This window comes from Enhydra lutris, unplaced genomic scaffold, assembly GCF_002288905.1.
Source record: "Enhydra lutris kenyoni isolate GAN:26980312 unplaced genomic scaffold, ASM228890v2 scaffoldscaffold11, whole genome shotgun sequence".
Taxonomy (NCBI): Eukaryota; Metazoa; Chordata; class Mammalia; order Carnivora; family Mustelidae; genus Enhydra; species Enhydra lutris.
This window is the reverse complement of record NW_019154095.1, coordinates 30,977,705-30,989,050: the sequence shown is the minus strand read 5'-3', so window position 1 is coordinate 30,989,050 and position 11,346 is coordinate 30,977,705.

The window sequence follows — 11,346 nt, the reverse complement described above, 5'->3', positions numbered from 1 at the left end:
AGCAAGGGCAAAAATGAACTACTGGGACTTCATCAAGATCAAAAGCTTTTGCACAGCAAAGGAAACAGTCAACAAACCAAAAGACAACTGAGAGAATGGAAGAAGATATTTGCAAATGACATATCAGATAAAGGGCTAGTATCCAAAATCTATAAAGAACTTCTTGGGCACCTGGGTGGCTCAATTGGTTAAGCAACTGCCTTCAGCCAGGTCATCATCCCGGAGTCCCATGACTGAATCCCTCATACTCTCTCTTATTCTCTCTCTCTCACTCTCAAATGGATAAATGAAATCTTAAAAAAAAAAAAGGAAAGAAAAGAAAGAGAACTTCTCAAACTCAACACCCAAAGAACAAAGAATCCAATCAAGAAATGGGCAGAAGACATAAACAGACATTTCTCCAAAGAAAACATCCAACAGACACATGAAAAAGTGGCCAACAGACACATGAAAAAGTGCTCCACATCACTCGGCATCAGGGAAATACAAATCAAAACCACAGTGAGATACCACCTCTTACCAGTCAGAATGGCTAAAATTAACCAGTCAGGTAATGACAGATGTTGGCGAGGATGTGGAGAAAGGGGAACCCTCCTACACTGTTGGTGGGAATGCAAGCTGGTGCAGCCACTCTGGAAAACAGTATGGAAGTTCCTCAAAAAGTTGAAAATAGAGCTACCCTATACCCAGCAATCACACTACAGGGTATTTATCCTAATGATACAAATGTAGTAATCCAAAGGGGCACATCCACATGAATTTTTATAACAGCAATGTCTACAATAGCCGAACTATGGAAAGAACCTAGATGTCCATCAACAGATGAATGGATAAAGAAGATGTGGTGTGTATATATGTATATAATGGAATACTATGCAGCCATCAAAAAACCTGAAATCTTGCCGTTTGCAACGACATCAATGGAACTAGAGGATATTATGCTAAGTTAAATAAGTCAATCAGAGAAAGACAATTATCATATGATCTCTCTGATATGAGGAATTTGAGAGGCAGGGCAAGGAATTGTGGGGGAATGGAGGGGGGGGGAATGAAACAAGATTGGACCAGGGAGGGAGACAAACCATAAGAAGCTCTTAATCTCAGGAAACAAACAGGTTTGCTGGGGGATCGGTGGGGAGGGATAGGGTGGCTGGGTGATGGACATTGGGGAGGGTATGTGCTATGGTGAGTGCTGTGAATTGTGTAAGCCTGATAAATCACAGACCTGTACCCCTGAAGCAAATAATACATTATATGTCAATTAAATTAATTAATTAACTAATTAGAGGCGACTGGGTGGCTCAGTGGGTTAAGCCTCTGCCTTCGGCTCAGGTCATGGTCTCGGGGTCCTGGTATCAAGCCCTGCATCAGGCTCTCTGCTCGGCGGGAAGACTGCTTCCCCCTCTCTCTCTGCCTGCCTCTCTGCCTGCTTGTGATCTCTGTCAAATAAAAAATGTAAAAAAAAAAAAAATCTTTAAAAAAATTTTTTAATTAATTAATTAATTAAATGGAGAGAATCTATAATGAATGAATAAATAAACAAAAATGATTTCTTTAAGATTTAAAAATATATACTTAATTATGATAGTAACCAAAAAGTCAAAACCAAAAAAATGATGATCTATTTACTTTTTGCTTATCAGGTAGAAAAAGATTAAGAAGACTAACAAAGCCCAGTGTTAATAAGCTTATGGAAACAATGACTTGCTTTTGCAGTGTTGTTGAGAATTCAAGTTATAAAACCATCTTGAAGGGAGCTTTTTTGTTTTGTTTTGCTTTGTTTTAAAGATTTTAGTTATTTATTTGACAGAGAGAGAGAGCATGGACAGCAGGTGGAATGGCAAGCAGAGGGAGAAGCAGGTTTCCCACTGAGCAAGGAGCCCAATGTAGGACTTGACCTCAGGACCCTGGGATCATGACCTGATCTGAAGGCAGATACTTAACCAACTGAGCCTCCCAGGCATCTCCTAGAGGGCAGTTTTCTCAAAATATATAAAAGTGTAATTTATGTATACTCTTTGAAAATCTCTACTCTCAGGAATTACCTTTATGGGATATTTAAATGACTAAGATAAGATAAAAAGGCATTAATCACAGTACTGTTTTGAAGAGCTAAAATATTGTAAACAACAGAAGTGTCCATTTATAACAATTGCTTAAGTAAATTATGAAACATCCATACAATAGAATATTACTCAGTCACCTAAAATGATCGTGTTGATCTATATTTACTGACACAAAGATGTCTATGAAAAATTGTCTAGTCAAAAAAGCAATTACAGAAACATATAAAAAGATATAAATATTTATCATATGTACATGCAAAGCAAATTTTCTGGAAGAATGTCTGTGGAAATGATGTTAGTGCTGATTTTTAGGTTATGGAATTTATGGTAGCTTTTACTTTCTTCTGCGTATTTGTATGTATTATTTGTCTCTCTTTGAATAAGAGCTACTGTTTTCACAATAATAAGATTATCTCCAAAAGAAAAAACCACATCTTCTATTTTCTAATTTAACTTTGTGTATGATCGCACTGGACCAGGGAACATTTTAAGATGATGAAACATAATGGAGAAAACGTGGGCTTTCAAATATGACCTCAGGTACAATGTCGGCTTTTACTAGCTTTAGGACTATGTTAGGTTTCTATTGCTGTCGCAACAAATTATCACAAACTTAGCAGTGTAAACGACACAACTGTATTATCTTACAGTACTCTAAGTCAAACCTGCAGACTCACTGGGTTAAAAGGAATGTGTTGGGGTGCCTGGGTGGCTCAGTGGGTTAAGGCCTCTGCCTTTGGCTCAGGTCATGATCCCAGGGTCCTGGGATCGAGCCCCACGTCAGGCTCTCTGCTCAGCAGGGAGCCTGATTCCTCCCCTCTCTCTGCCTGCCTCTTTGCCTACTTGTGATCTCTGTCAAATAAATAAATAAAATCTTTTTTTTTAATTTTTTAATATAAATAAGTAAATAAAACGAAGGTGTTGGCAAGGCTGTGTTCCTTCCCGGAAGTTGTAGGGGAGGATCCGTTTCCTTGCTCCTCCCAGTGGCTGGTGGACTTCAGCTGCTCGTAGTTATGAGATGACGATCCCTGTTTTCCTGTTGTCTGCGGCTTAGAGCCACTTACAGTTTCTAGAGGCCAATACATTTCTTAAGACTTGGTTCCCTTTCCCCATCTTCAAAGCAAGCAAGCTGACGTCAAACCCTCACTCATACCCAACTCGCATTCTGCTTTGCTCTTCCACTTTATGGACACATGCGATGAGACTGGGACCACTCAGCTAATCCAGAATCATCCTCTCTTTCAACACACTGCAAACTCTCTTGTGCCATGTAAAGTAACCTACTCACAATGTCCAGGGATTAGGGCACGGGCATCCTTAGAGAGTCATTATTCTGCCTAGCATGGTGACTTTGGCAAATTCCCTAAGTAATGTATTTTTAACTCTAAAATGGGTGCGGCAGGATAGCTTGTTGAGTTACTACTATTTTGGGTTTTTTTTTTTTTGGTCATTTTTGCATTTTTACCTTCCCATTCTTCTTTTTTTTTTTTTTTAAGATTTTATTTATTTATTTATTTGACAGAGAGAGAGAGTGCAAGAGGGAACACAACCAGAGGGAGTGGGAGAGGGAGAAGCAGGCTTCCTGCTGAGCAGGGAGCCTGATGCTGGACTGCATCCCAGGACCGTGGGATCATGACCTGAGCCGAAGGCAGACGCTTAACAACTGAGCCACCTAGGTGCCCCTTACCTTCCCATTCTAAGAAGGTAATCAGGCCCTCCTCATCTCAGGGAGAGTTTATGATCACTGAAGACAGCTCTACTCCTTGGTTTCCATTTTCCAAAACCTAACCTGACAGGATCTCTAAGGAAATGCAGGACATGAAAGAGGAAGGCTGGATGATCTGGCATAAAGGCAGACCCTAAGCACCTCTGAGCCCACTGTTGATAAAGATGCTTTTAAAATCTCATGTGGCCCTGAGCAGTGAGCAAACAAGCTGTGATCAGCATGGACAGGAAACCACAGGGCTTTCTCCAAATTTTCCAGTTATGATTTTCGTACTTATGATCTTTGTACTGGCCCAAGGGAGGGGCTGGACAGACTCAATCTCCTGCCACCCCAATGGGATAGGGGTACATGAAATCAGATTGATTTGATTTAGACAAAATAATAGGACATCTTTGAACCCTGTCTGTGACATAACGAGCATATCTATCCACTACATGGGAATAGTAACAGCCAGCATGTGGGAATTTGAGCAGAACGAATACGTGTAAAGCAGCGGGCACATAATAAATAAGCCATAAAAACTGTTATTGATACATGATGATAGGACATTGACAATGGACCTTCTAAACATTATCCTCTGAAGAGGATTTATTCATTTATTCACTCATGCATTCATTCATTTACAAAAAAGTACAGGCACTTTTGGTATTTTGAGCCACAGCCCTAAGTCTAGTAAAAGACTCAACCCCCACTGTTCAGTATAAAATACTCTTGGGGCACCTGGGTGGTTCAGTGGGTTAAAGCCTCTGCCTTCGGCTCAGGTCATGATCCCAGGATCCTGGGATCGAGCACCACATCAGGCTCTCTGCTCAGCAGGGAGCCTGCTCCCTCCTCTCTCTCTGCCTGTCTCTCTGCCTGCTTGTGTTCTCTGTCAAATAAATAAATAATCTCTAAAAAATAAAATAAAATACTCTTAAAACACTGAAAAGAGGGACAGATCGTTCTTTGTAGAAATTCTGGAGTCATCTAGTTAACTTTCCTCCTTCCTACCCTCTACACATCCAGTTGGCCACATCTTTTTTTTTTTTTTTTTTGAAGATTGTATTTATTTATTTGACAGAAATCACAAGTAGGCAGAGAGGCAGGCAGAAGAGGGTGGAGGAAGCAGGCTCCCCGCTGAGCAGAGAGCCCGATGCTGGCGATCCCAGGACTCTGGGATCATGACCTGAGCCGAAGACAGAGGCTTAACCCACTGAGCCACTCAGGCACCCCCAGTTGGCCACATCTTGTCATTCTAACCTAGCAACACCTGTAGCACGTCTCCCTGCCTCTCCTCCCCGCTGCCAACAACCCGGCTCAGGCCCCCTCTTCTCTTTCCAGGATTATGTATGATGAGACCTTCCCCCTGGCTCTCCCTGCCTCCTACCTCTGCCCCCTCCAACCTACCCTTCCCTTTCCTGTTTAATATTCTTCAATGAGTTCCCCTGAGGCCAGAGCTTCCAGTCCAGCCTCATCTTTCATCCCACCAAGATGCTCATTCTCACCTCCCTCTATGACTTTGCACAGGCTGATGCTTCTCTCTGGGGTCACTGCCTCCTTCTCTTCTCTCCCTCCTACACTTCAAGAGACAAATCAAATATTCCTCCTTTGTTAGAGGACTCCAGCTCCCCCGGTCTTGTCAGAGTAGCAAACACAATGCCTTCCTCACACTGTCTGATCACTCTGTTTATATATATTTCCTCCAATAAGCCAGGAACTTCATGCGTGCAAGCACTGTGTCATGGCCAATTTGGAGCCCTTAGCACCAACCCATTGTCTATCGCACCAGAGGTACTCTCAAGCATTTCACTAGATAAATACGAGGGAAGGTGCCATTAAGTTGGGAGGTTCTTGGTAACTGTGATGAAATGGAAAGGCCAAATGATCCCCAGCATGGTTCATTACTCCGTACAGACTCCTCAGGGGACAAACACTCATTTTATCTTCATCTCTTCCTCATATGCCAAACCAACAAAAGGGCACTTTTGAGAAAGAAATGGCAGTCAGTGAGTAAAGCAAAATAAGGAAGTAGTGAGCCGGCAGAATTGAACTCCGCAAACTGAGCGCCTGTGCCCTTCCAGGCACTGTACTGAGGACTGGGGGGTGTATGGTCCTTATCTTCAAACACCTCACGGTCCATCGCGAGACTCAGGCACATAAACCCACAAGATGGTACAGGGGATGGAGTGGGCAGGAGAGCCATGTTTAATAGATGTTTAAAGGCAGAGATGGGGCGCCTGGGTGGCTCAGGCGGTTGAACGTCTGACTCTTGATTTTGGCTGAGGTCATCATCTCTGGGTTGTGGGATCGAGCCCTGTATGGGGCTTCACACTCAGTGGGGAGTCTGCTTGAGATGCTCTCTCTTCCCCTCCCTTTCCCCCTCCCCCCCACTCTCTCTCTCCCTAAAATAAAGAAATCTAAAAAAAAAAAAAAAATGCAATGAAAGTACTACTCCGCACCCATTAGGATGGCTTTTATCTAAAACAACTATTGGTGGGGCACCTGTGTAGCTCAGTCAGTTAAGCATCTGCCTTTGGCTCAGGTCATGATCTCGGGGTCCTGGAATCGAGCCCCACATCGGGGGGGTCCCCACTTAGCAGAGAGTCTGGTTCTCCCTCTGCCTCTCCCCCTGCTCATGCTTTTTCTGACTCTGTCTCAAAAAACTAAATAAAATCTTTAAAAAAATAAAATTAATAATAAAAAAATAAAACAACTGTTGGTGAGAAATAGGAACCATCATGCATTGTCGGTGGGAATGTGAAAGGTGCAACCACTGTGGAAAGCAGTTCAGTGGCCCCTCAAAAAGTTCAACATAGGTGCACCTGGGTGGCTCAGTTGGTTAAGCAACTGCCTTCGGCTCAGGTCATAATCCTGGAGTCCTGGGATCGAGTTCCACATTAGGCTCCCAGCTCCACGGGGAGTCAGCTTCTCCCTCTGACTTTCTCCCTTCTCATGCTTTCTCTCTCCAATTCCCTCTCAAATAAATAAACTAAAATCTTTGGAAAAAAAAAAAAGTTCAACATAAGGGCACCTGGACAGGTCAGTCTATTAAGCATCTGAGTCTTGATTTTGACTCAGGTCATGATCTCAGGGTCATGAGATCGACCCCTACGTCAGGCTCCCCACTGAGCTTGGAGCCTGCTTAAGATTCTCTCTCTCTGGGGTGCCTGGGTGGCTCAGTGGGTTAAGCCTCTGCATTCAGCTCAGGTCATGATCCCAGGGTCCCAGGATTGAGCCCCGCATTAGGATCTCTGCTCAGCAGGGAGCCTGCTTCCTCCTCCCCCTCTGCCTCCCTCTCTGCCTACTTGTGATGTCTCTTTCTGTGTGTCAAATAAATAAATAAATAATCTTAAAAAAATTCCCTCCCTCTCCCTCTGCTGCCTCTCCACCCCCACTCACATACTCTCTCTCTCTAAAAAAAATTCAACATAGATTGATCATACTGAAAGTAGGGACTCAAAGAAATATTGTACACCAATGTACACAGCAGCATTATTTTTAAGAGTCAAGGGACAAAATGGGGCGCCTGGGTGGCTCAATGGGTTAAGCCTCTGCCTTGGGCTCAGGTCATGATCTCAGGGTCCTGGGATCGAGCCCCATGTGGGGCTCTCTGCTCAGCGGGGAGCTTGCTTCCCCTTCTCTCACTGCCTGCCTCTCTGCCTACTTGTGATCTCTCCCTGTAACAAATAAACAAATAAAATTTTAAAAAAAAGGGTCAAGAGACAAAAAGTAACAAGTCTCCATCAACAAATAAATGGAAGAACACAATGTGCACACACACACACACACACACACACACACAGAATATTATTCAGCCTTAAAAAGGAAGGAAACTCAAATATTATATGAATTCACTTATATGAAGTACCCAGGATAGGCAAATTCCTAAGGACAGAAAGAATAATGGGGCTTACCAGGAGTTGAAGTGGGGGAAGGAATTTAGTATTTACTAGATGCAGAGGTTCTATAGGAGATGATGAACAAGTTCTAAAGAGAGTTAGTGGTGATTCACACAACAGTATGAATGTACTTAATGCCATGAACTTCCTTAAAAATAGTTAAAATGGTCAATTTTATGTCCTATGCATTTCACCACGATTAAAAAAAAAAAGAAAGCAATGAAGGAAAATTTTCATTCTATAAGAACGGGATTTAGGAGGACACTGTTAAAAGCTACTGAGAAGTCATGATGTATGAATTGGGCTCTGAAGTGTGAGTAGGAGTTCACTGGACTATGTCAGAAGTCTGACTTTAAGTGCTGAAGTCGCCACTTTTGTGTGGTTTTTCTCATCTATAGAAGTGAGAAAAGATCTATTGCATATCCACATGAGGAACTCATGAGAGAACATGTCGGAAATGGCCTTTTAAACTTCGGAAGTTTATAAGGGATGGGAAGTATAACCATGGCAGGCAGGACCTTAGTGTTTACATGATATCAGGACTGGCCTGCCCAGGCTGTTTTCTAAAGTCTCAACATGATAAACCCTCCCTGTCCATGCAAGACGAAGTTCAGAAATTTGTAAAGACAGAGAAGAACCAAAGGTTAAAGAGCAAAGCTTTGAAACTATGTTATTTTAAGGTATGAATATTATCCAGCCATTAAAATCGAGAAACAGGAAGAGAGAAAGAAGAAATATGAGAAAGCATTTAGAATTCAGTTTCCTTTAGCTAATATATGATCAATGGCCACCCTGATTGAGAACAGTGTAAACATACGGTTCCAAGAGTAAGAGCGGCAAGTCCATATGCAAATGTGAAATGGTACTCTGCAGAGATGGGGAGGCGAGGGGTCATATCCGCCTGTTCTTTTAATTTTATTTTGTTTTATTGTTGGGGGGAAAAACAAGTAAGAACAAGAGAAAAAGTAGTATATTCCCTCTTTAAATGGTTTCTTGGCATACTACATGCCCCCAATCCTTGCCCCCACCGGCTTCCAAGAAGTTCAGAGGCCCTGTACTTTTAAACCCCGGGGGCCTAAAGGGTAGCATTTGCCTCTAGCAATGACAGAAGCTTGCAGAGAACAACTGGAAGATGCTCAAAGGCCCCTTCAGGGTAAAGAGCAGCCGCCTTCTATAGATTTGTGGCTCGGGGCTCCAGGGGACACTGAGGGCACGGGAAGAGCCATCAAATTGTGTTTGGCCTTGGGCTCTGATTCAAAGGCCACAGCTTCCAAGGCTCTCGCCCTTCCTGTTCTGAAAGAAAAGGACTGACCCCAGATGCTTGTGGGCCGGCTTTGGGCTTGCTCAGACACAGGCGGAATTAGCACGAGGGCGGTATTTCTCAGAGCTCCCTGCAGGAGCAGGCCATAAACCATTCCGGTGGCTCCGGCTCATAACTAGATCAAGCAGAGAAACTAGGAATGGCAGGTTGATTTTATGCCCTTGCACTATCTCTCCAGTCCATCAACCTGGAGAACCCACAAGCATTAGCACCCTTGACATACATCAGAAGCCACAGCGTATAAACAGGAGAAAGGGAATCAGAGAGACATCTCAATTTCGCTCTGCAGGTAGAAGGCCACTGTCACAGAGAGGGAAGAATTAACCCTGCAGCTCCCTCAAGCTGGAGTTTACATTCTTGCAGGATCATGGCCTCAGTTCCCAAGGTTGTGCAGGTGGTTGATGCCTAGGGGTACCCGGCCAAGCAGGAGAGGGGAGCTGACTCAGCCCCAGTCACCACCCAGCCCGGGCACAGCAGGCTAGAAGAAGGTGCACCTTCCTCACAAACACAAGAGCTGCACCCAAGCCACACTGCCAAGGACAGTTTTACAGACAGACGGATGGATGGACAGACACGGGTTTAGTTGTATTTTCTTTCGTTGTTTCTGATTCCCACAAAACCCCAGACGCGCGCTAGCAGGGGTCCCATCGGAGCAAAAGGAGAAATTCCTTCTACACGTGTCTGTGTGTCCTGTCTCTGAAAAGCACAGAAATCGGCCTCAAAACTGTACATTTGCCACTGCCCGAAGAAAAGCCTAGCATTTCATCTTACTCTCTTACAAAGTTCTTCAGGCAACAACAAACGACCCCAGGCTTCATTCAGCCGGGTCTTCCTTTTAGATCCCCCAGTCAACCGTTCTTCCCTTTGCAAGACATTCAGTAGTTTCTGTTTCCACTGAGATTGACCCCTGACAAATGCCAGCCCCTACTTCTCTCTCCCTGACTATCCCTTTCCGATCCTTCTTCACTGGCCGCCCTCTCTCAAAGCCTTGTCCTCACCTCGCCTAGCATCTTCCTCCATCCCTAATGTCATGGGTTCTAACCAAGCTCTCTGTCTGAATTCACAATTTTAGGACCATGTTGTAGAGCCCTGAAACTGTATGATAATTTAGGAATGTGCCTAACGTGATTTATTGCATAGATGTAAAAATCCAGAAGAAGTCACAGCCTTCACTGATGCAGTTTTTTTGTTTGTTTGGTTTAGAGAGAGAAAATGAAGGAACCGAGGCTAGAAACATTAAGTGACTTTTTCAAAATCACACATGTGTTTGTGGCAAAAATAGGAATAGAAAAAAAAAAAAAGGAATAGGGGTGAGCCCTTGCAATCTGCTCCTCCCCGGGACTTGCATTTACCCGTTTACCAAAGAGAGACCAAAGCTTCGGCAGAGAGAAATTGTCTCTGATATTCTCAAGACAGGCAATACCCCACAGACTGTGATAATGAAGGTGTGATTTCATGCATGACTGGTAGTGAAAACCCAGCAAGAACAGAGCCATTGAAGGTGGACTTAAGAATCCACTGGCTGGGTTCAAATCCCTCCTCTGCCATTTTCAAGCTTTGTGACATTGGGTAAGTGCTTCAGTTTCCTAATCTGTAAAATGGGAACAATCATAGTCTGACCCCACAGTGTTAAGACGAGGATTAAAGAGACAACCTAGGGAAGAAGGGTTTAATATAATACCTGCACATAACCTAAAAGAGGTCCTTGTGCCTTCAATGAATAACCCCACAAGACCTATCTACTATCTATACCTGCCATGCCTGTGTGGGTCATGCTAATGTGAGAGTCTTGGATTTTGTCTGATTTTCATGACTGCTGGTATCATGTAGCACACTCACCAATGTGCCAGGAGGAAATCATGCACTGAGCACAGCCAATAAATACAAAAATTGCTAAGGGTGCCTGGGTGGCTCAGTTGGTTAAATGTCTGCCTTTGGCTCAGGTCATGATCTCCAGTCCTGGGATCCAGTTCTGCATCAGGCTTCCTGCCCAGCAGGATGTCTGCTTCTCTCTCTCTCTCTCTTCCTCTGCCCCTCCCCACAGCTCATTCACGCTCTAATAAATAAATAAAACCCTTTAAAAATAATTCAAAAACTGCTTAGTCAAGTTCACTTTAAAACCACATGGTCGGGGCACCTGGGTGGCTCAGTGGGTTAAGCCGCTGCCTTCGGCTCAGGTCATGATCCCAGGTCCTGGGTTCAGGCCCCACATCGGGCTTTCTGCTCAGCGGGGAGCCTGCTTCCTCCTCTCTCTCTGCCTGCCTCTCTGCCTACTTGTGATTTCTCTCTGTCAAATAAATAAATAAAATCTTTAAAAAAAAAAAAAAAAACCACATGGTAATTCCCTAGTAATTC